This window comes from Haemaphysalis longicornis, unplaced genomic scaffold, assembly GCF_048455015.1.
Source record: "Haemaphysalis longicornis isolate Haplotype H1 unplaced genomic scaffold, Haemaphysalis longicornis Haplotype H1 scaffold_9, whole genome shotgun sequence".
Classification (NCBI taxonomy): domain Eukaryota; kingdom Metazoa; phylum Arthropoda; class Arachnida; order Ixodida; family Ixodidae; genus Haemaphysalis; species Haemaphysalis longicornis.
The window spans coordinates 37394521-37420153 of NW_027526460.1; the positions used below are offsets into that span (position 1 = coordinate 37394521).

At 46.1% G+C, this 25633-nt stretch overlaps 1 long non-coding RNA gene across 1 annotated transcript in view; it reads left to right on the top strand.

Annotated features, from left to right (window-relative positions):
* Positions 1-19995, top strand: part of LOC144153653 (uncharacterized) — a 70477-nt gene extending 50482 nt beyond the window's left edge. The window contains exon 3 of the long non-coding RNA XR_013319347.1: positions 19952-19995. This is a non-coding gene — a long non-coding RNA (uncharacterized LOC144153653). The remainder of the gene's footprint in view (positions 1-19951) is intronic.
* The last annotated feature ends 5638 nt before the right edge of the window (positions 19996-25633 follow it).

Below are 25633 nucleotides of genomic sequence, written 5' to 3' on the forward strand. Positions count from 1 at the left end.
GGTGGTGAGGGCGTTCATACGCTTCGGGCGAACGACGGACAGCGACAGGAGACTGTCATTCACGACCGGCATCCTTGAATTCATCGCGACCTAATGCTGCGCATGCAACCTTCTGATTCCTTTTCTCTCTCTGTTCACCTTATACACTACCTGCTTTATTCCTCTGGAGCGAAAGCTCTACTACGCCCTGACTCGCAAGGTCATCAATCTCGTCGCAATGACCTTGAGCCACCGGAGCGCAAGTGTGGGGGGTGTGACCAAACTTTCATGAGTTTAACAGTAGGCACACATGATCTTTGCGAAACCAAGTTAAGCAGCCCTTTAGCACGTGATAACTGCTAAACCTGATGAATTGTTGCATAATCTCGCTTTTGTCCATGTACAGGATTAAAAAACAGGCTATAGACTAACTAAAAGCCCTGACGCTCTCCTACCTCTTTTCTGTTCCTTGCCACTGAACAATAGGGGTGGGTAGTCTTAGCTTGACGATAGGCAGAGTAAAGTGCCTCGTCGATGGCTCCCACTGCCCGTACCCCAAAACATCGTGGCACAAAGTAGAGATTTCGCGCACTTTTATCACATAAAGTAAGCATGTCGCTTCCCTCCTGGTGACCGTTATGCGACGCCACTGTTTCCCTGACAATGTCTGTTTCTACCTTACAGAAGCAAAGCAAGTCGAAAAAAGTGCGGTATAGCGCAGTTGCCTAAACCCCGTATTTTGTAATCTATTGAATGCAGGGTTTAACGCGCTGAATCTACGCCAGGGCTATGAGGCGCGCCTAGGGGTCGGTGCCGTGTTAATTTCGACCACCTGGGATCTTTACCGTGCACCGAAATCTAGACACACAGTTGTTTTCGGTTTTCGCCTCCATCAGAAAAGCAGCCAGGGAGGCAGGGATTGGACCCGCATCCTAATAGCGAACAGCAGGTCACTGGTTCGGTGACAGTACCAGATCGCCCTCCCTCTTGTTTTGAAGCGACGCTTTCTTTGCCTGCAGTGCAGGAAAGGCAACTTTTTTAACGATGGTGATGATCGATGGTGAACTGAAAGATGGTTGACCCATCTTTGTCGTTAGACAAAGGCAAGCCATGGTAAAGTGATAGTGATGGTGATTTTGATGGGGATCGTAGGTAAAGTGGAAGGTGGTTGAACCGCAACGATCAAAGCCCAAACGGCCAACGATCAAGGTCCACGCCTCAAAATGTTCGCGTTTCAACCATCTTTGTCGTTAGAGAAACGGGCTGTTGAATTGCTTTGATTGAACGGGTTATGTACTTTGGCACAGCTAATCCCATCGTTTCTCTGTCGCGCACTGCCAACATCTCCCGTTGAAGAGTTTTTGTACAGCTTCCGTTTTGAGATAACCGCGCGCGGCAAGCACGAATATTAATTATCTAAAGACATTTGCACGTATTGTATTCGGAAGGAAGGTGTTTCTTATTATTGTGCCTTCGAACTCTATTGAAACGATTTGAAGAGGTACGCTTGTCCATCCCTCCGGTAGCCCCACAATCTAGTATCTCGATCAAGACCCATGCGCCGCCATTCCTTCGCTGTGGAATTTATTTAGGGCCCTCCTCTTCGACTCCGTTCAATTCAATGCAGTATATTTCTCCGCCAGTTCCAACGTCAGAGATGATTTTGTGCAAGGCAGACACGCTGTTCGCAGAGACCGATAGAAAGCATCTGCAGAAGTTCCAGAGGGAAGGAAAAAGAGACTCTGTACATTATCACTAATCTCATTTCTCCTTTCCGCAAGAATGCGTGGAAGGGATAAGGCCCTTACAAACTCAACGGCGGTAGAAAAAGGACGCCCTGGAGGATAATTACACGGGCGCTTTGAAGAGGACTCACTTGGTTATTTCCATTTCGCATTGCCTCGCACCTTATCTCCCTCTATTTTCCTTTTCAAATTTAAACCAGTTTCCTTTCTCCCTAGCTCTCTGTTGGCATCGCGAGAATACTACAGTGAAGCGAATGTGATGCGAGCACAACTCCGTAGGGCTGCAGTTCGAGCAGCGGCACGTGACGGGATGATACGCCTCTCCTGAGAAGTGGAGGATGAGGGGAGCTGGGCAGACCGAGGGTAGATTACGATGTCGAGCACTCATTATTTCGGCCCAGTCTACCGTCTCAAAGAACAACGCTGCAATGAATAGCACACAAATAAAACTAACGGCCAGAATAGCTAGATAGGAACAAAGGAAAGGAAAAACGTCAGCTCTTCCCTCAAAGAGAGCAAGTCGCTACACGTTGTGGTGTTACGCTGGGCACTGAAGCATGCTAGCCAGTCCTGCTAGACGGTAACGGGAAGGCTGGCGTCGCCTCACGGGCTGGTTGTACAAGGGGAGATACGAGTGACTCAAAGGGAGATGCGAGTGACTCGACGATACAAGAGAGTCAAGTAGCATGCAATGCGTACGTTTTCGCGTAAACCCGTAAGTGGCATGCGCACCTCACATTAGACACCTTCCACCGTGTAGACTCTCTGCCTCTGTCCCCCTATCCTGCTCCTTTGACGTGAATAAAAGGTAGCAAGAATTTTCTTCTTTCTATTGCCAGTGAAACCTCGTTTTGGCACCTGTCAGCGTTCATTTTATTCTCAGGCCTTCAATGCGAACCGCACTTTTCTTGTTCCCAAGGGATCTCTCAGTGGCAGAAAAACAAAAAAATAATGGAGGGAAGCACATAAATCTCCGGCGAGTGCACTGGAGAAGAATCGAAAAGGTGTAAAGCTGACGAAGGTGGAAGAAATTAACACTCAAGGACGAAAGTAGAAAATATGGAACACAAATAAAGCCCATCAACTCATCATTTGTGGCTATTTGGTAAGTAGGAAGAACTGACGGAAAAACTTTGTTGCCTCGTGATGCAACCCCTGCCCTCATATCAGACCTTATAATTTGTCCTCCACAGAAGCATGTGTCCTTAGTTTCCTTTTTTTCTTACAATATAATGAAAGCGATGGCCGGCTGATATTGTTTACCGCTCGCCGGGGAATCTAAATCAATTCTCTTACACGTCTTCTGATATTAGCTGCGACAAACTTCTGCCAAAAAATATAAAACACTGCAGGTGGCTCGAAACGAAAAAGAAGGCTAGGGGAAAGGAAATCCAACTGTTCCTTTGGCATCATCTCAGTGCTCATGAAAGTGATTCATAACTGATGAAACTGATTAATAAAATACGACACAAATAATAATTTATGTCGTAGAAGAATGTGATGGTGTTCTAAAAAACAAAGCGTCTCAAAAAAAAAAGAAAAAAGAAAAACGCTTCCCGTGGTCGGAATCGAACCTAAGTACGTCGTGTCATGAAGCCGACGTCTTTTCGATTGCACCATACGGACACTTTTTTTCTTTATTGTGCACCATACGGACACGATATTCATACGCCAAGCGTTTCAGGTCATCCTTGCTATGCGGAGTTTCCCTGGACGCCGCCGTTGCTAGGCCGCCCTGCATGCGGGAGATGAGCGGCTAAGTTGAAATGGGTCCGCTGCAGACATGTTCCTGTTTATCGCAGCACCGTTGGAAAGGTGCTGCCGTTGATAGGCCACGCTGCATGTCGGGAGATCAGCGGCTGATTTGGAAGTCGCCGAGCACTATAGAGTGGTAGCCAACATGCCAGTGGAAGTGAATCTGTATGCGATAAGGTGATTCTTTATGTTACGAGGGGTGATTGTTCATATGGTGTTTGTGTGGTATGGTTGTCTTTTAAGATCGGGTCAAGCTCAGTCAGTGGGTTGGGTTAGGTTTGGTTTGGGCTCTGTCAGGTGTTAGGTGGGGTTGAAAGGGTACGGGTTTGGGTTGATTGGGGATGGGTTTGGGTTTGGTTAATTCAAGGTTTTGAATGTTGGTTTTGTTTATGCTGATTGGTGACAAGCTTCGCGTGCACGTCTGTTCTCTTTGGGGAAGGGTTGGTTAGATTTTGTTTCGAGAAAGTTTTATACTTAGAAATTTTGGCTGTATACACTTTTACTTATTAGGTACTTTTTGATAATCTTGTTGCGGGGCACTTTGCTAAGTTGGACTGAAAAGGCAAATTTCATTCCTGGTGAAGTTTTTTAATTGCGAAAAATTGTTTGCCTGGGCAGAAACACGTGCTGAAGTACTTGTAATTTAATCGATTTAATCAGAATAAAAATAAACACGTTTTGCGAGTAGTGCTGTGAAATTGTGATGTGAAATTAAAAGTTTGCTTTTATTATTGCAGTATATTTTGAAAAGAGCACACTTCACAGCGTTATTTTAGGCCCCTCCAGCGACGCAATATTCCTGCGACGCGGTTCTGGGTCAGTTTTAGAGCGATTTATACTTCTTCTTGTCTCGGGCTAGCGTCATTACATTTTACGTTGAGTCAAAGGGTCTGTAGTAAAGCCAAACCAAGTCGAACGGCAGTCATACAGAACGGGAACAACCCCCCAAGAAGAGATGAAATTAGAGCTGATTGGCACGTAGTTTTGAAAGAAAGGGACATTGCGTCAGTGGAGATGGTGAGATGCACCGAGGAACACTTGCCGCTGTTAGTCATTTTTTTCTCGCCCCGTCTGACGCGATATCCCTTTCTTTCCAAACAACCCCAACACTCAATGACATCCCCGAATGCCTGTACACACCACCGCATCGTCCCAGGCTTGTTGTCGGTGAACAAACACGAAACGTGAGAAAGTTGAAAGCAGGAATGTACCTTCGCTTAATTGTCTCTTCAGAATCGTTTTCCTATTCCCGTTGAACATTTCTGCAAACCAGATCAAGATATCTGATATTACCTCCAAGGCTGAGATTCAAAGTTGCGCCTGCAACAGCTAGCCTAACAAACGATTCATCATCAAGCTATGGCACGACGACAGGAGCAACAACACCAAGCTCTTAGACAGTTTATGCAAAAGGTCACGCAGCAGGACGAACAGACGACACTACGTTTGTTACAAACGCTTGAACAGCTGGTAGTAAAGCTGACGCCAGGGAGGAACACAAGCCTGCTTCATTAGACTAACAACGTAGGCAAATCAGTAGACGCAAACGGACGCAAACGGACGCAAAGACGCAGTAGACGCAAAACTTCCTCGAGCACAACGGTCTTCTCGAGAGCTGACAGGCAGGCTTTAGGGTGGGGCGATCGACGAACGATCAGCTGGTAGCTCTTGACTCGTACATCAAGGATGCCTTCGCGCATAAGCAGTATTGTTTAACTGTCTTCTTCGACCTTGAAAAGGCATACGACACCGCTTGGCGTTATGGGATCCTTAGGGACCTCAAGTCATTCGGTGTATCGGGTAACATGTTAAACACTCTTGTTAGTTACTTGTCAGACAGAACGTTTCGAGTAAGAGTTGGTTGTGCACTCTCAAACGGTTACGTGCAAGAAAATGGCGTGCCACAGGGTGGCGTGTTGAGCTGCACTCTCTTCATAGTAAAAATGAACTCTCTTGGTAAGGCACTGCCACCTACAATCTCTTATTCCATGTATGTAGATGACGTGCAGATATCCTATAAATCATGCAATATGTCAATCTGCGAACGTCAAGTCCAGCTTGGTGTAAAGAAACTTGCCGGCTGGGCAGACAAGAATGGTTTTAAATTAAATCGTGTAAAAAGCTCCTGCGTTGTGTTCTCCAGGATGCGCGGGGTCCATACGGACCCAGACATTACTCTTAATGGCGTGTCGCTTCCTGTGAACAAGGAGCACACGTTCTTAGGTGTTGTGTTTGACCAGAAACTCACATTCATTCCACACATCAAGGAACTTAAACATAAATGTCTGAAAACAATGAATATACTTAAGGTTCTCTGCCATCAATCTTATGGTTCCGACAAAGAACTCCTACTACGGCTCTATACTGCTTTGGTTGGGTCTCGTTTAGACTATGGCAGTGTGGTATATGGGTCGGCGACTAAAACAGCGTTGCGAATGCTTGACCCAGTGCTACACTTGGGGCTTCGTCTCGCCTCGGGTGCTTTTCGCACTAGCCCTGTCGAGAGTCTGTATGTCGAGTGTGATAAGTGGAGCCTTGAGAACCAACGAACGTACATGGACTTGCTATATGCTTTTAAAATTTCATCACTGAATAATCACCCTTTTTATCCTGTCTTTAACGATACATCAACATCTCTGCTCTTTGCAAATCGCCCATCCGTTCCTCTGCCCTTTTCACTGAGAGTGAGAGAGCGAGCCTCGGATCTCAGTGCTTCGTTTTTAGATGTGTACAGGTCATCCTTTTCTAACAGTTTACCGCCTTGGCAAGTTCGCCCTGTGTCGTGTGACCTCTCTTTTATGAGACTTGACAAAAATCGTGTACCACGAGCTGCAATACTGCAGCACTTTCTGTCTTTGCAGTTTAAATACACATGTGCAGAATTTTATAGTGACGCTTCTAAAACCTCCAGTATGGTGTCGTGCGCTGCTCATGGTCCTAATTTCAATGCAGCCAGAACCATGAGCGTGCACACATCAATTTGTTCAGCGGAAGCGTATGGAATCTTACTGATTGTACGACACATCCTTGAAAATCACATTCCCAATTCCATCATATATACAGATTCTTTGAGTGTTGTTCACGCACTGTCATCGCACAAGCCCCCCAGAAACCACATAGTTAATCTTGTATTCTGCACTATCATGTCCGTGTATGCACAAAAGCATGAGGTGGTCCTCTGCTGGGTCCCAGGACACGCAGGGATCTCTGGGAACGAGTTGGCAGACGAGAGGGCCGGTGCGGCTGCACTCAGGAACACTGTGGACATTACAACGGTACCCTACACAGACCTCAAGCCACACATAAGACAACACCTGCGCAGAACATGGCAAACACACTGGGACGAAGAGACAGACAACAAACTACATGTAATAAAGCCACACTTGGGACGGTACACAACTGACTCACACAACAGACACACGGAAGTCGCCTTGGGTAGGCTGCGGATAGGGCACACCCATGCGACGCACTCGTATCTGCTGACGGGATCTTCTAGACCCCAGTGCGGCAGGTGCGGAGAGGCCCTATCCGTAGTGCACATACTAATCACATGCAAGGCACTTCACACAACACGACACAAACACTTCAGAGAACTCTACAGACAACATATTCCCCTACATCCATCGTTTTTCCTAGGTGATGATGCCATTGTTTCCGTGAAACGCGTGTTTGAGTATTTGTCCAACGTCAAGTTTTTAAACCTCATCTCCTATCACGCATAATCATATCTGGCCCTATACACCAGCCATCACCATTGCCGTTAATTGATTTTATTGTTATTTTGGCTTTAGTAGCCTATATTTTATTTTAGATACTTTTGTTTGGCGCTCTTTGCCCCAGCTGGCCTTGCGCCAAAAAACTCTAACGATCATCATCAGCAAACGGATTATTTTCCCCGGCGTACTGTCGTGCAACTTGAGATCTCTCAAATTTAGCGCTACAGAACTGCGGGAACTCCTACGCAGGATAAGCACACCGCTGGCCTGTTACTTCATAAAACAAGAGATACAACACCAGACCAAAAAACAAAATGCCAGGGCTGTTTCCAACCCCCATTTCCACCCAAACGAAAACATCGGAAACTTAGGGTATATGCAGAAGCAGCTGTACCCATGAGAAAACACACGCCACGGGGCTGAATAGGCAAATCAAAATTCTGTGAAGAAACGCAACAGTTGGGGCGGGAAGGTACACTAAACTACAACCTTTACAGGAAATCGTCAAGACAGGAAATACATGAAGCGAGAAACATCTAGAAAAGCGAATGGGGCCTTCCTCAGTCTTTGCCATACCCGCCAGTCAAACTGCCCATGTGGGAAGATGTCATAGTAGGTAGTCAAAGTAATACGGAAAAATATTGCGCTAAGTTCAAAGCAAAGCGAATAGTCTAGAAAAAGCGAAGGTCCTGTACACGGGCGCAACGTGGGATCTAGACATAAGTAAGTACAGCGGTCCTAACAGTTATACGCTCCAACTTTCGAGTCATTTACGGCAGGAGTACGCACAGAAATTGTCGTCAGTACACCTAGAGCTCGAGGCCATTCTTGTGAAAATCAAGAAGATTCCCCCTCCAAACTGTCGATGCAGTTAAAAAACTGACCGTACTTACTGACAACCAAGGACAGATAAAGGCTTCTGGAATGAGGCCGAACAGAGGTTGGGTAAGTCACCTGATTAAGAAGCTGTGTGGGTACATTGAAACAAGAGCAGGCGCAAAGTTGAGAATTGACTTGGTGCCAACTCATTGTGGCAGCACATCAAATGAAGGAGCCCGCCAACTGGCGAGCTAAACTATTAACAACCGCTCGTGGCCAATTAATAGTTCCCCATCATGAACCTCAACTTCATCCAAACGAGAAGCACATAATTCAGAGAACGGATACAGACAAAGTACTTTCAATCAGCATGCCCAAAAATGGCTCCCCTCCCTTGAAAAGACAACCCAGGGTAGCCCAGATCTTCATTCATAGAGCCCGCACCGAACAAGAACTGATGGAGGCCATACTCCAAGAGTAAAGAGCGTACGTCCCCACTAAAATACCTCAGATGCAAGACCACAAAGTATGCCCACTCGTGTACGCATTGGCAACGTGCAACCCATTAAAAACTAGCTTAAGACCTCCCTTACAGCATCTCATCTTGGACTCTTCGTGATTCTAACAGGAGAGCGACAAGCACAGGGGAACAATATCCTTGTAAATCAAGCGGATCCACGCACCAGCAGCGAAATCGAAGCAGATATTCACGTCTCTATGGGATTTCACTCAAGCAAGTGGCATCTACGCTAGGATGCCAGGACTGCTTGACCTCCTTAAACGACAACCGCACCTCCCCCAAACCGGCGCAGCCGCCAGCCTCTTTTGGAATAAAACTCATTCATTTATTCATTCATTCATTCATTCCTTCATTTTTGGAGGGGGTGGCTTAGAAACTCTTTTTAACGCTTATTGCAAGGAATGTTTTAGCCAGATATTTGGCCTTATTTTTTTGAGTGCCAGTATTCTTCCTCCCTTCCTCTTTTGTTTTTAAGACAGAGATAAAAAATCGCCATAGAATAAACGCAACCTGAGCGCCGCCGGGTGGCTAGCAATATGAAGATTAAAAGCTCCCTTTATTAGATTACTCAACAGCGAAAGCCTTCGGCGTCGTCTTACCAGCGAACCCACCGCAGAACCCCCCCCCCCCCCCCCCCGGAAGAACTGGGAACAACAAAAAAAACGGGGTTTGAGGGAAAAAAGGAAGAAAAATGTTAGGCACAAAAAAAAACTGCAAAAAGCGGACGCTGGATGCCTTTGTCCGGTCGGTCTACGTCCAATGAAATATGGATAACACAACTAGGAGATGAAATATGAACGCGACGAAAAACAATGCAAAAGACCGAGGAGTGATGCCACATATCAGGTTGCGCGTCTTTTGGATGACGGAATATTTGTTATTCGGGAATGAGCTACGCGGACGGGAGCGATGAGCTGAGGTGCAAACAACGCATCACGGCAGGATGAACACGGGAGAGTGGAAGCATTGAAAATAAAAGTGTGGACGTGAATTCCTGCAGGATCTCATCTGCTCTCGGCTAAGACTGGATGGCCTAGATGTTGTATGATGCTATGCCTAATGAGTGCACTACAACACACAGATTTGTTTTCCCTCTTAGAAGTAAACAGCTCTTTACTGTGCTTCGAAAATCAGATCGATTGAGCTGGTCTGTGGCTAATTATTAATTTTCAGGTTTCGTTAAAAACTGTTCTATTAAAAAATAGATAAGGAGGGTAAAGTTCTATTAGATGAGCTTGGCTTAACAAACTGAGCAATGCAAGGACCGCCGGTCGCTAATGGCAACCATCCTAAAAATCGCTTGATATCGGAACGGTTTTCAGCCCATGTTGATAAAGCAATAAAAGTACTCTTAGGGGTTAACTTTGAACAACTTTCTTCAACATTTACGCATTTTTTAATCATGTTGTCTCATAAGAATTGTTACACGCTTGGCTGTCAGCGGCAGGAGGCGAAGAGAACAGCAAGGAAAGGCAAAAGGCGAACAGAAAACTGAAGAAAAAGATGCAGGTACCATTTAGCAGTAAAAAAGGTTTTTGAGAAGCATCAGTGGGGCAAGCCGTAATGCTTGCGCATTGAAGTTATATAAGCAGAGCCAAATGACCGAAGTAATATTTTATAGCAGCAAATCTCTATATTTTTTACAGGGGCGCTGTAGGACAATTCCGCCATCTTTTTTCCCGCCCATACGTAGGCGCTCACTGGCAGAATATTGCTGAGTCAAAATTAACATCTTTTTGAACCTGTGACTACAGGGCCTTCTAATGGAACAAGCCTAATGAAGTTTCTATGTGTGCAGCTTTATTGAAACGGCCAAGTGCAACTGAATTACCTCCTGGGGATTCGCCGCACGCAACACAGAAGCTAGAGCTGCTTCCCGCACGTATACGTTCCCCATGTACACCCACGGGGTGAATTCGGCTCAAGGGCAGCAGACACCTGCCATGGTGTGAGATTTATGCTTGCAAGGTAAGAAAAAAACATTCTGGAAATAAGTGCGAGAACGACGACACGTATGTTTTCTACGTGTCATCGCTTTCGCGCTTATTCCCGAATGTATCCCCAACTCGCCCCACTCTCAATAGTGAGAAAAAAAACATGGCAGTAGGCAAAGAGGAATTCGTAAGGAAAGAATCAACAACAGCCTACTAGATCTGTTGCAGGATGAAGGCCTCTCCCATCGACCTCTAAACGCTATTACATAGAAGTGAAAAAAGCAACCCGGACCTAAATCATGACACAAACGCACGTACGCACAGGCTTATCTGGCAAGTATCGGGGGCCTTTCCTGGCTCACTCCACAGGTTTGATGTCTCACGTCGGCCAGGAGAACAGCGTCATTTTAAGGCGGCCATCAAGAAAGGACACGCTTTTGTAATCTGCAGACTGGCCCCTTTTCGCCCTACTTTCCCAACCTTCGCCTTCTCGTGAAGCGAAAGAGGTCCCCGAAAAGGAGTCAGTCTCGAGCACTACACGGTGAAGTAGCACAGATTCATTTATTTTTTCTTTTTCACCTCAGCATCCAGAGCTAGCTAGTGATGCGTTCTGCCACTCCTGCGGAGAGCCGAGTGGGGCAGGCACGCGGGAGGTGGAAAGCACTCAGTTCCACGCGAGAGGTTTTAGGCCCTGGCGCTCCCGTGTGGCGTCATCGGCCCGCGTAGTGTGGTCGTGAACCAAACTGCCGCCGTCGTCATCTCGATGGCCTCTCGCCGATAAAACGGAATAGTGCACCTTGCGGGACTCGGATATTTTAAAGCTATGGTGCTTTTTTGTTGTGGCTCTTATGTACAATTTTTTTGTGCGCTATGGTAATGTTGAGCATGAGAAGTATTTTCTCGCATCGTATTTTTTCAGCATTTGTGTTTGCAGTACAGTCGCTATTTCGTCTCAGACAGCGTGTCTGTCACAGTCGCTTGTATCCCGGAATTGATACTGCGCCCCGATTGCATATACGGGACGTAACCCAGGACGTTAATGTAGTCGAGGAAATAACATGGCTTCTGAAAGCCGCCCAGTCTACTGTCAGCGGCAGGGATGCTATCCACTTGTAGCTTATAGTGCTGTAAAGGATACTGCATTCCAGTGAACCTTCCGGGGTGGTTGGAAATAGCTAGTCAAAGTCTTCGATTTTCAAATTTACCTTTGTGTAGTGTTGCGAGTTTGGAGTCATAAATGAATCAAGCGCGTGTGTACAGATATGCACTGAAATATGCGCGTGTGTACAGGCATGCGTACCTCCTCTTGTGTAAAGAACTTGATTCTTTCAATTTTTTTACATCGAAAGCTTTTAAAGCGAAACCTTTCTTAGTGGGACAAATGGCGTCCCGTAAAAAATTGGGCCCATGTCCCCGCGAGGGGGACTCGAGTAAATGCGTCACATAGGGGGTGGGTGTATTGCGTTAACGTTTAGTGTTTGGGGAGTTGGTGGTAGTGAATGCGTTGTATCAGCAGCTTCTTGACGTAGTTTGAATGAGTCAAGGATATAAGGCGCGTTCGTAGCCTTTGATTCTGTGTCGGTTTTGTGGCGCAGTGGGAAGAGCACCACGTACCTCGCGTTCCGCCCACAGGTAGTGAATGCGTTGTATCAGCAGCTTCTTGACGTAGTTTGAATGAGTCAAGAATATAAGGCGCGTTCGTAGCCTTTAATTCTGTGTCGGCTTTGTGGCGCAGTGGGAAGAGCATCATGTACCTCGCGTTCCACCCACAGGTAGTGAATGCGTTGTATCAGCAGCTTCTTGACGTAGTTTGAATGAGTCAAGAATATAAGGCACGTTCGTAGCCTTTAATTCTGTGTCGGCTTTGTGGCGCAGTGGGAAGAGCATCATGCACCTTGCGTTCCGCCCGCAGGGTCGTGGGATCGAAACCTGGCGCCGGTAAGTATTATTTTTTATATAGTGTAGGGGGAGGGGTGCGGACCTGTTGTTGAGAGCGAGGAGGGTAGCGTGATGTGGGAGAGGAGGAGTGGGGGAGAGGGCGCACCTGCGCGCTGAGCTGTTGCGGACGGACGGACGGCGGACGCTAAATGTGAGTTAAAGAAATGCTCTGCATTTAAAAAAAAACTAATGCCTTTCTGATTAGACTTGCTTGTCGACCGAAAAGCTCTGATGAGCTCTCTGGAGACACGGCGCGTGCGTGTAACCGGGCTCCCACAGTGGTAAAACGGTTACTTGAAAACCGTGAAAAAAGAACGGTTCTAGATAAGACAACACACGCATCGATCATGAAGAAGGATTACAATAGTATGGCGTTATCTCATAATCCCCGAATTGATATACATTTAGATCATTCGTAGATGGTTTACGTAGTGTGCTCAAGATGGTCGCATGGGTTCGTTCTTCGTACTTGATTTGACTCTTTGAAGGATTGACGATCGATTAGACGCACTTTGACAATCTTGGATGCACTTGGATTGGATCGATTGGGCAATCGATTGACGATCGATTGGATCGATCGGACGATTGGAGCGAACGTTAGACACTCTTTAGCGAAGGTTTTGGCGCACGTTTGACGCAGTTTTGATGTGAGAAGGCTCTCGCTCATCTTTTAACTTTCTTTGGGAAGGAATGGTTTTTTTTGTGGGTACCCTCGTGGTGAATCGGCGCCTCTGGACCATGTTTAACATTGGGTGCAACATTCTCGAAACCGTCGTAGCCTTTGTCATCCTACCGCCAAGCCGATTGGAGGAGAACTTTGTCCAGGAGATTTTCCAGTGTAGATATTTCAACCATAAGACAGATGTCAGCAGAACGTTGGCAAAGGATATGTCCAGGAGGAGCCACTGACCGATTAGGAAGCGATACAGGTAAAACGCCGGCTTACCTGAAGAACCAAAGCGGAGCGGCTCCGAGTCGCTCAAGAAGCGAAAGTGGAAGAGCGAGTACTCCGCATAAAATTTATAATCTGCCCCTTCATGGGTTCTGAAGCCTTAAACCCGTTAAGCCTCACTCGAGCTTACGGTCTTCTTTTTATTCCCCACCCTACTGTCAGCCTTAAAAAACACGATGTGCATTCTCGCACGGTAATTCATTGTGAAATTTCATTCTGCGTGCACACAACTCTCATTATGATTCAACACTTTTGAAATACCACAGGACAGAAAAGGGTATTTAAAAGAATCGCATCGGAGGAAGCTGCTTCCGGTATCACGTAACAAGGAGGCTATGTGAAGCGGTCGAGCAGAATTAATAATGAAATACATTGGCGAAACATACAAGCTACAATCAGCTTCATTGAAAAAAAAAAGAGCACAGCCTCAATTGATGTTGCTCGGTACAAGAGGGCGTCTGACAAGACATAGATGCCATCTATTGTACTCAGCTGTCGTTATTATCATTGTTTAACTTTCCCTTGCTCGCTTTCCTGGAGCCTAATGCATTATACTGTGAACGTTAATCGATATTCCTTTCAACCCAATGTCGAGGGCCCCAACTCGCATTCGACAGCGCTCCTCCCCCTCGAACCGTCCTCCCCCTTATGACGCAAACATCGCGCGCAGCGCTCCCATCCAATAGGAATGAAGGGTCGCTCCCGGGGTTGGCATCCGGTCATAAAATGCGACGCATGAGTGCGCGGATGAACCACAATGGCAGGAGTGGCAGATTGTAGGGCCATCATTGTTTAATTTCTAGCTTTGCACACCGAATGCTAATTGACTTCACGGCTCAATATTTTTGTTGGGTAGGGAACATGATATTGAAGTTGCCTGCGGGGAAAGGGCAGAGACGTTGTTGCTACTGTTAAAACAGGCCGAGGTCGTAATTCTCAAAGTTTCAGTTAAGAATGTATGCGCCATTTCTAAATACAGCCCCAGTCTGATTGTCTCCACTAAAACACAACTCATGCAATAAATGCTAGCCGAGTTTCAATATTTCGGGCCACGTACATGAGCTGAAGAATAACCGCGCATACGGGCCCGGAGAGGTGCTTTTGAGCACAAATTAGTGTGGATGGGTACAGTGTACTACAGATAGCTGGCTCTGACATGTCACTGTAGCGGCCATGTTGCTTTGACGTGAGCGGTGGACGGCTGTGATGGGGGTCCCCTACCATCCAGTACGTGCAGATTTGTTGTATTGTCAAACAATTGAACCTTAGTGCTGGGGTCGCCCTTACACCTATTTATATCGGCATTTTGTACGTCGGGCTTTTTTGCACGATTGTAGTGATGAGATAAACGCCGACTTTTGAGACCTGCTATGTGAGAAAGTCAGTCCCACGAGCAATGCGGCAAAGCCACATTTTCTTTTGTTTGCGTTAGCTGCGAGGTTTGGCAAGACCCAGAAAAGGAGGAGTGTTCTGGAGGGACTCGACGGCCCCCGAAAGTCCCCTGACGGGCCCCTTAAAATTCGCAGACTTCCCTTCCCCCAACCCTCAGAGAATCACCGCTCTAAAATAAAAGCATTCCTAAACGCCCCCGGTTTTGTTCGAAAAAATAATTTTAGCTTTTAATATAATGTGTAGTAAGTATCTTTATTTTTGATATAATAATATAAATATAGCTATGTAAATATAACGGCTCTAAAAAAAGCATTCTTGAATGCCTCCAGTTTTGTACGGAAAAATATCAAAATAGCTTTTTCAATGCTAGAAAAACCTTCCCCTTACGTTGGATGCTGACAATGGGCGATACACCGCTACACACTACAATGAAGTGTGCAGGGATCAATATTGAAATGCCGTCTTAATATCGCCGATGCCGTCAACAGACTTCCCTCTGCCTTCCTTTCCCTGGAAAAAAGACCTCAAGAGCGATGAATCTCAATATCCCTGTTTCCGAAAACCGGCGCGCAAACACTGTGCGCCAGTCTTCCCGCCACTTTTTAGAGCGACGATTTGTTTCTAAAGTCTCGGTACGCGCATAGTATGTAGAGTAAGCTGTGAGAACTGGACACATACAAGGTATGCACACAAACCGCGAAGAGGCGATAAATTAAACTGACCCTGACACGTGAAAAGGACTTCTTCTCTTTTGAGGGTTTAGGAATGGGATGTGAGCTTTTGATGAGTGGTCTAACGATAGGAGGTATACGCGTATACGCTCTAACACTGATACGAAAAACGCTCACCTGGGTGTTTGGAAACTTCGCTTTGCTGAGGCGTCAAAAAAAAAATGGAAAAATGTGCCTCCGGAGAAGTGATTTCGCATTATTTTCAGTTATTGTCGGTGTGTTAACGAGCGCATGATTCCTGTTTTGTACGCTGAAGAAAACAGAAAGGCTTGGTTTCCCTCGAAGGGTGGGTTTTCACAGCCCGGGGCTACATTTGGTTGAAAATTAAAATAACGCATTCGGGGAAAGAGGAAAAAATGAAACAGCTTAATTTAAATTTCTTATTTTCCCCAGAAAGCTTCGAGAACGGCTTTGTTGCCTGAAAGCTGTGCATAGAAAATAACGAACCAAGGAAATCGCCTCAGGATAGTTTGTGAAAAAGTTTCAAGGAACGTAAAAGGCGAACTAAATAAGACACAAATTTGAACGACGTATTTCACGAATTACTGGGATGCAAAGAAGCATAATCTTGGCCGCGGCAAATACAAATCCTTAGTGTTATGAAAGCTTGCATGCCTTTATTTACAAGTCTTGATGTAACGAACGTCATCGGGCTCACATGCGCGCTCTGAACAATCGCTCATGACAGCGCTCAGAAGCACAGCATCCGTGTTTTGTCCTAACTAATAACGGGGCACAAGCTCCGACAAATTCATCTCGACTTTCGTATGTCACCCTGCTCGCGACAGCATCGAAGCTCGTCCGCCCTAAAAATAAAGTAGAAACATTACTATATCAACCGGTTCAGTGCAGACTTTTCCCGTAGTAACAAAAACAGCGTGATCGGTGTCTGGGCGTGCTCTTTTTGTTAGGGTCTAACGAGTAAAAGTAAGAGGGAAGGGGCGCCATACGCTGACGCAAGCTTCTGTAACCTCGGAAATTCTTCCACTTCTCCTCCCTACATCTGCACCCTTAGCACTGACGAAAGCACGCAAGAGAACAAACGCACAGAACACTTCGACGAGCGATCTCCGTAGCGTGAAATGGAAATTGACACGACTCACAGCCCTGGGCTCATTTCGAATCCCCGTCATCTCCCTCTTCTTTTCTCCTATGCCATATGCCTGCGCTGATTTGCTGCTTGTCAGTAGAGGGTGCAATCCCTGCTAGCAGGACAATACGAAACTGCTATTACGAAACCCTCAATCGCCCTAACGGACGGCCTTGAGTGCAGCTGGCGTTCACCGATAAAGTCCGTTCGCAGTGCCCGTTGCTTACTTGATGCTGCCGGCAAGGGCTCACGAAGTCGTCAACAAATATTAAAAAAAAACACAAAAGTGTATCTTTTATTAGAGTTCTTTATTAGAGTTTATCTTTTATTTGAGTTTTTATTATAACAAAATGTGAACATATTATACATAGCGGCCGATCTGTGGGATGGTGCGAACCATGAAAATATAAAAGCACAGCTGAGGCACTTTTTTTAAGCCACGTCAATTTCCACGCTTCGTTCCGTCAACTAACTGCGTTTTTTTTAAAGCAGCTACAGCGCGAAAAGAAACAAGTACACGATAAAAACGACGGGACGAGGGCTGACCAGCATCTGCGCTTCTCCCGTCGTTTTTCTCGTGCCATTGTTTCTTTTCGTGCTGTGACTACTTTTTCAAAAAACGTAAAACTCGCCCAACAGTACACCTTTTTAACTGGTCCCAAAGGTAGGCTTGCAATGCGTAGTTAGATGGCATGCGAAAGAAGTCACTGTAGTGGGACACATTCAGAAGAAACTATTACGCCGGTTTTGGGTGGCATCAAAAAAGAAGAAAGTATAATGAAGAGGCGAACACCCCCCACAGAGGGGCCAACCTGTATGAACCTCCACAAGCGGTTACCACGAACATTGCCATATTCTTGCAAGAGCTCAGTGAGGTTCCCTTTCGGCCGTTAAGAAAATAAGGAAGCGCTGTTTTCCCCAAAGATGTTTCTGTGTAGCATTCCACGCTGAGTCATCTTCTAGTGTCTGGAATCACGGGGGATCACTCTAAATTAGGACCGGAAAAACTCTATAGCAATGTGAGGCAAGCAATGAGAAGCCACTGCCTATTTAAACATAACACTCTCTCGGGGTAAACGAAACAGCCGCATCAGTTTTGTTTGGTTCTTTAAACAATACTTCAAGCCGGAAGCATATTCAGAAAGCTGAACCCCCTACAAATGAAACAGCTCGTTGTGATCTCTTGTGGGTCAACTCGGGTGAGATATTTCTCGCATGTACACGTCTCCCATAATACCGATCCGCGCCCGTCCTGTCTTTTTTTCAATTGTCCCGTGCTTTCCACGCGGTTTTTTAAGGCACCGTTAACTAGTCCTACAACATGCTTTAACTTTCTCAAATTATTTCAGAGTTCGTCAAGAAGCGGGATTTGCTCGTTTAATAAGCAATGAATGTTAGCCTATGCTAAAGGATATACCTCATAAGATGTTATTCTTTATTGTGTACAGCAGCATTTAGGGTTAGCTCTTAGACAACGTAATCAAAGTGACTGCAAAAGGATCAACATTTGGCTGAGTTCGTACCAACTCGCCCAACTACCAGTACGAACTACATGATACCGACATCTTTTCGGTGCACCGCAAACAGATCACTAAAGAAGTCATTGAGGCATATATAATAGTAGAAAAATTGGTGAATTTTGTATTAGTGAGCCGTAGGTAACATCGCATGAAAAAAGAATTCTGGTTTTTGGACTGCTCCGTGTGTCAATGATCAGTGTGTGATAATCTAGTTGTGCGTCATGATGGGGGAGCATGTGGGTTCGGTCATAGTACTTATGTTTGTGTTGCGGTTTGAATAAACTTAGTTGTAAGTACAGCGTCGTCCTGCCGTTTTCTTTCCCTTGTGTCTTTGTCTATGACGCTGCCGTGTAATATGCTTAATCCAAGTGGGAAGAATTTAACCAATTTTTTTTTAGGAATATGTATGTACCCCTTGCTCACATATTATGTTTTTGACATGGTGGCCTGACAAGCGAAACATTGAAATGAAGCTGACCCTAAAACTTCAATCGCAAATACAAAAGCTGTATTTGGTTGAAGCATGCATAACTGTTTCCTTTTTTTTGTGACCTCCATAGCATGTATATTAAATGGGTAGTTGAGAGAGAATAGCCTGAAGAAAGCACAAATTTAACCTTCCGAATGCTGGACCTTTGTTACAGTTTACACAAAATGAGGAGCTGCTGCAGAATGTAGCGTTTACTCGCAGTCCAGAAAAAGCAGCAGGCTAAAAACCATTCTGATTTCTTGCAAAGGCTTGCATAACGCATTTAAATGAGCCCATTTGCGCGAGCTATTTAGAGAAAGCCGTCCGGATGGTTCATTTTTAATACAGTCGTTTCGGGTTGGAGAGCAGCCGCTTCAAAGAGGCGCCAAAGAAAGCATAGAGACGACGCCGGAATGGAGGCGCCAGGGAAATTGCCTTTACAATTGCCCTCCTTAGTTTTGGCAGCAAAGACGCCTTGAATTTGTTCACGTTCCCGAATAAGTGCGCGTTGACATGAACAAGAATGGCCGGCAAAAGAGAGAGAAAAGAAACTGATGGCAGGGCATGAGTTAAAGGTGTGAAAGCATGTAAGAAAGAAAGACGGGATCCAAGATAACGGGGACTGAAAAGTTAGGGGGGTCTTGAAGACAAAATAAAGCCTTGTCCAGTTTCACAGTTTGAAAGAGCTAGCGTTAGGTAACTCACCCAGTTCTACTCAAGCAACGAAGCGTTTTATTAAACTTGAAAAACGCCAAAAAGGAAGAAAATACTCAAATTTCGCGCTAGGTGATGTCAGCATGGCGCAAGAAAAAGAAACACTGAAAGATTGCAGTTCTCAGCGAGGTTAATCGCACGTTTTTGAAGTGGTACGACCAAACGGAACTAGAAGTCCCACTACAATCGCGCAGCTGAGTTTCCTGGCGGGAACTTTGGTCGGCGGCCGCTAACCACCCAACAAAGATTATGTGACGTCATAGAGATGTCACATGATAGTTCGTAGCCATCGCTATTTCATCTTTCTTCCACATTATCCCGGAGATTTGGTTGAGCGTGTGACAAAATTGGTATCACTGTTAGCGGAAAAAAGTGCCTGTTTAATGAACCAAACTTGCATTTTGGCTTCACGGCCCCTTTAAAAGGAAAACTGAAGCCAAAATACAGGTCGATCTAGATAGCACAGTTTCCAACTATCCGCCCTAGGCCAGCTGTCGTTATTATTTAGTGCAGTCGTCTCCAACTATGAATGTCCCGTTTACCCCTTTCGGGCTTTTTGTTTACCCCTTTCAAATTGCAATATTTTGAGCCGTTTTCAGATAATTAGTCTTTGCAGGTGAACTCGCTCACAAACGAATAATATACCTCCCTTTTGTGCGTCTGCCTTTTCTGCACAGCTGTCCTGTTGCGCAAGAAGCCGACTCTCAAACATGTGCTACACGGAAAAGCGAAATGTATGTGTCGTGCGGCGAAGCAACTTTTCTGCACTGCGCAAGGTAATCTACAACGCTTTGGAGGGGACTAAAAGAAGATTGAAATATGGGTTGATAAAGTTCAGAGACGCTGACGGAGCGTAGGACAGCGACAACTTTTAACTAACCAAACTTAATTTGAGCCGGCCGCTTAAATAAAACAGTAGCAAAACCCAGATACATTACTTTTTTTTTTGGTTGGATGGCGCACGTCACCGCCCCGTTACCAAAAAAATGGCATTAATAACCAATCAAATTAATTAAAGACCACGTTTGACAAAAAGGAGAGCAAAGGCGGAGGGGGTGAGAGAGGGTTTTGGGAGGGCTTCATGGACCCCTTGAAATACTTCCGAGGGGCCCTAGAAGACCCGCGAACCCCCATTTGAGAATTACTGACCTATCAAATCGTCTATGAAGCAGCGCCCGCACACGCGCTAAGCGCCATTTTATTAACCGAAGGTTGCAACTCCGCGCTTTAGGCCAGCTTGCGCCATCTAGTGAAGCTCTCACGAGGCAGCGCCTAACGGAGCCACGTGACATGTAGCAGCCAATGGGAATTCACGCTCCTCTTGCCTACACCTGTTTGGAATGATGGCGGAGTGTTCACGTAAGGATCCAAGTAATAATGCGCAATAAAAATGACGGGCGCTAGCGAGATGTGCTGAATAGTGAAAGTGGCATCTATGCTCCGCGGTAAAGATAATTTATATAGCGCCTTTGTGATAAGAGGGAAAGCTGATACTGATATCAGAGATATATGAGAAGCGTTTTCATTACTTTTGACGCTAAAAGTCACCAGAGCCATCGCGGTCATCGCGGTCACCAGACGTGGTGTAGATTACTGTCACCTGTTAAGGTTTTCTCGCTTGAAAAGTGTAACCTCCACTTACAACACCCGTCAAAAGAGGAACTTTTTTATTCTTGAAAAATGCTTCGCGGAAAAGAAGAGAATTGACTGGAAATAGCTGAATCGCCCTGATGTCAAAAGCCGAGGATTGAAGATGGGTCGGAATAACTGGAGAGAGAAGCGAAATGACCAAGAAACCAATTCGTTATAATTTACCTTACCAAAAAAGTCTCATCCTTCAAGGACTACTTTGAAATGAGTTCGACTTACCGACTGCCACATAACAGCGCTTTCTCCTTTCTGTCTTAGTTGCAATCGGTAGGCAACGGAAAAGACAAGCGACATCGCCAGATGCGGAGAATTCGTCTGTATGTTTTCCTACTTTCCGTCGTTCTAGGTTAGCAGATCGTCCAATAATTATTCCGTTCTTGCGCTGCGTGGATCGCAAAAAATATAGAAATCACCACGAACAAATCCCTTTCTACCCATCTGTAACCGGAAAAAAAAAACTTAAAATAAATCAACCCAGGCACAGAAAAGGCACAAGGTCTGAATCTGTCCACTCCATTCTTTCGCATTGCCCTTGTCACTCCGATGACACGCGTGGAAACTTGCTTTGAGAGTGCAGGGGCCTCCTTTGGTCATTTTCCGTTTTTCGGTTCTTCTTCGTCTGCGAAATACGCTACGCAGCTGACTCAAGCGTGCTACCCCAGCTTGTCCTAGTCCGCTGCGCTTTCATAGTTCTTTTTTTTTCCTTTTTTTCAGCGTTTCCCGTTCTTTTTTACTTCGTTTCCTTAAGCTTCAATCTAAGAAGCGCGCGTGTAGCGTGTCATCCTGTGCTCCGTCGCGACCCCGTAACCTTCTATCTTCCTAACCTTCTTTTTTACCTTAGTATTTTATTTGTTGCTCCTGTCAGATCTGGCAACGTGTAGTAATTGTTTGTCGTCTATTTTTTTTTTCTTATTTGTTTCCCCGTTGCAAGTATATGAGCGTTCGCTTTGTTCGGGGCCGTACCAAACCGTTTCCTTCCCAGCCGACTCTCTCGAGTGACGCAATTCGCCTACGCTGCACGACTGTCTTTAGCGGTGCGGCCAGCCCCTAGGGGCCCGGCTTCTTGATTCGATCTGCCTTCATAAGCCTAATTTTATCGTGTACATCTTTGTGTCCAGCTTCTCCAGCGCAAAGGCTGCACTTGCACTCTCTTTGTTATCGTTTGTTGATGTTCTTTGTGTACAGGGCAGGCAACCGGGGGTTGCTTAATACTGGCCGTCTTTCTGACATCTTTTTACTCAACAGCTGTCTGCTTTCCTTTCTTAATCATTTTCTGTTCGTTTTTATATTGCTTCGAGGTATGAAGCATAACACCTGCGCATAAGCACCGAATAAGTAGCTATTACTGGTTATATAGATGAGCTCCCTTGCACGGAGGCTCGTATCTTGAACGGGAAGCGATAGACGGAGCTGCTCAGACCTGACGGAACATTCTGGGAGGGCTCTTAAGGGAAACGGCCTCATAACTAGGCTCAGGCTCTCACCACGCTTTCTGCTGAATTGTGAGTATCCGTGTACTTTCTGATGGCATTTGCAGTTGGTAGATGCACGAGTAGCTTACACCTATCATGTGCTTGTTAAATATCTGAACGCGTTTTTCCGAATGAAGCTTCATTCTTTGCTCTTGCATATACACTCATCAAAGTTTGTCCTACAACTCTGAGCGTGGCACATCATGTAGTTCTGCCTGTTCATTCGTACATTTGATATTGACACTGTCCTGTTCCCGTGGTGCTTCGTTGACGCGTCCGCACTTGGGTGTCAGCGCGAAACGAACTGAAGCAACTGATAACACCCGGCATTCCTTTCGCTCCGTCTTGGCAGGGCGCTAACGTACGCATTCATTCTTTCGTGTTTGACGTTTAGGGGCAAGTTCTCCCCCCACTTAGAGTGAGTGCTGCCAAGAGGCGCGTCTCCGTCAGGGCCTTCTCGCGCTCTCCGGTGTCACGGGCGCATTGGAGGACGTCGCGGTAACACCGCACTTTGCGATGCCTGTGCCTTCAGTAGCGTATACGGGGACAAAAAGAACTAAAAGGTGGGGAAGGAAGCAAGGGAAGAAGGACTGGAAGCGGATCTGGGCACATTTGGGCCCTACTCATCTCGACGCGCCGGAATCTGAGCCCGCCGCAACTAAGTAGGGGGGGGGGGGGATAGCTGTTATTTATTCTCCGGGAAACCCACGCCTTCGGACGCGTGCATTTGTTTTGCGGCCTCTTCGAACCCCTCACGTTCCTTAGCACACTTCCCGCATAGGCAGAGACCGCCTTAGCGCAGAGTGTACTCGAGTCGCGGTGTGATCGGATGCTTATCAGAGATGAGCGGTAATGCCCACACCCTGTGGCAAAGAAGGGCTTAGTTTACGGACGCAGAGTTTATGGGCCAGCACATTTACTTTATTACCGTTCTACTAAGGCGTCCTTTACACATAAGTTCCCTTGCTTGTAGAATCCAATGCTTTGTTTTTGTACATGAAGGAAGGAAGGAATAGTACAGGAAAGGCAGGGAGGTTAACCAGAATAGTGTCCGGTTGGCTACCCTACTCAGGGGGGAGGGGATACGGGAAATGAAAGGGAAAGAGAGGACAGCAGTACATATTAAAGGAGAAAATGAGAGAAAGAAAAGGAGAAAAAACACAAGGCGTGACCAGGCAACTATAAATGCGGTACAAACAACGCACACAACCAGAAAATGCACAAAACTAATACAATCCACTGATAAAATGGGCGAACTAAGGGCACTGCACTATAGTAATGTCCCTACAATCGTTCAGACAGGCCCGTGTCCTTCAAAAAAAGCAGTAGGGCTTTTATAGCCTTTTCGGCCTGTGTCGGACAACGCCTATGGCACAAAATTGTCTGCGCTGTAAAGGGGAGGTCGTCGAGTCGGCGAAGTGTGGTGGAGAGCTGTTGCCTCGGCGTTGTGAAGCGGTCCCAATGGCACAGAAGGTGTTCAATCGTCTCGTCGGTGGCGCACGCATCACAAGCAGGGCTGTTGGCCATTCCAATGGTGTAGGAGTAAGCACCGGTGAAGGCAACACCTAGCCACAGGCGACAAAGTAAGGTGACGTCCGAGCGTGGTACTTTATTAGGTAGATGGCGCTGCAAATCTGGGTCGAGCGAGTAAAGACGAGCGTTGGAGAACTTGGGTGTATTCCACTTAGCGAGAGTGACTTCCCGGGCAATGGACCGCAGCGACCTCGCTGCATCAGTGCGTGAAAGAGGGATGCGGGTCAATCTTGCACTTGTGTGGGCGCCATGAGCCGCTCTATCCGCCTTTTCGTTCGACGCTTAATTGTCAGGCGGGGACCTGATTTCACTTACTGAACTCGCGAATTTATTTAAGAGCGGGTCATCCCCGGTTTACGGAAAAGCCGGTCACGACGATGGTTATGAAGACGACGATGACGACGACGATGATGATGGTGATGATGATGATGACGACGACGAGGACGTTGATGGTGATGCGTGAAAACTTGTGTCCACAAATACATCATGTTACTCGGACACAAGTCAGCATTATGCTCCACGATCAAGGTTAAGGATATTAGCTGAATTGGATAAGAAAAAATGAAAAGTAGCTCAGAATGAATGAATGAATGAATGAATGAATGAACAGAACAGGTGCTGTTGTTAGCGCGGCCATTCATATATAACACAGCGTTCTGCATACGATGGGCGCATCACTGGGTTGTATGGGCCGTTGCTAACAAATGGAATAAATCAGTGGCGAGTAGCGCTTGTCTTGTCACCTCTCTCGGGTCCGTCTCTGTAGCCTTAATATCCCATATACCCACTTCCACATGGTATGGGAGTGTTTCCGGACCTCGCGCATCATTCATCTAATCCCTGTATGAGCGGTGGGCTGCCCGACTGACCAGCAGAGAGCCCTCTCATCAGCGATATCCGGGCATCAGCGTCTGAACTGCTACCGAGGTCCTGGTTTACCAAGAAAGACCCCACAAAGGGCGGGTATCCCTACCGTTAGGCTCACTGGGCTTTTCTTAGTCACCTATTGACTTTTGTGATTGCCTTTCCTCGTTGTCATTTTGTTTTCTCATTTGAAGAAACACTAGAAATAACTGAACGCATCTGCTTGCATAAACACCTTCAGAATCACCATTTCATTGTCATCGTCACCACATTCATCTGGCGTAGCAAGCTAGGCATCTTAGCTCGGATGGCATCGCCAAGCTTATAAAGAACATTCTCTCTCTCTCTCTCTCTCTCTCTCTCTCTCTCTCTCTCTCTCTCTTATTCGCTTTCATAACTGACACATTGATTTCTTTTCTCAATGAACGTTTATTCAACCAATCGATTTCACAACAAACAACAAATAATTGGCTGTCGAACAAAAGTCAAGCCAGCTACGAAACGTGGGATCTTTCAGTTAATACAAGAAGTTGTTCAGCCTTCAGAGAGTCTGTAGAATATCTAACACTTCCTCTTTTTACATGATCAGTACGCCTGCGGAGAGATAGAATTAGCTGCCAACAGGCCCTGGCGATACTTCGCTTCGTTTACGAGCCACTATCACTAAAACGTGAAGGATGGGTTATGCCACCGCTTTCAGCTTCACCACCCCTTGCTATTTTATGTCCCGCGCTGCAAGGGGAGACTTCTCTCTGCGCATATAACGCACGCGAATTAAAAGGAAAATTACATGCAAGATAAAACGGTAGAAGAAACGACTACTTTTCTCCTTAGGATCTT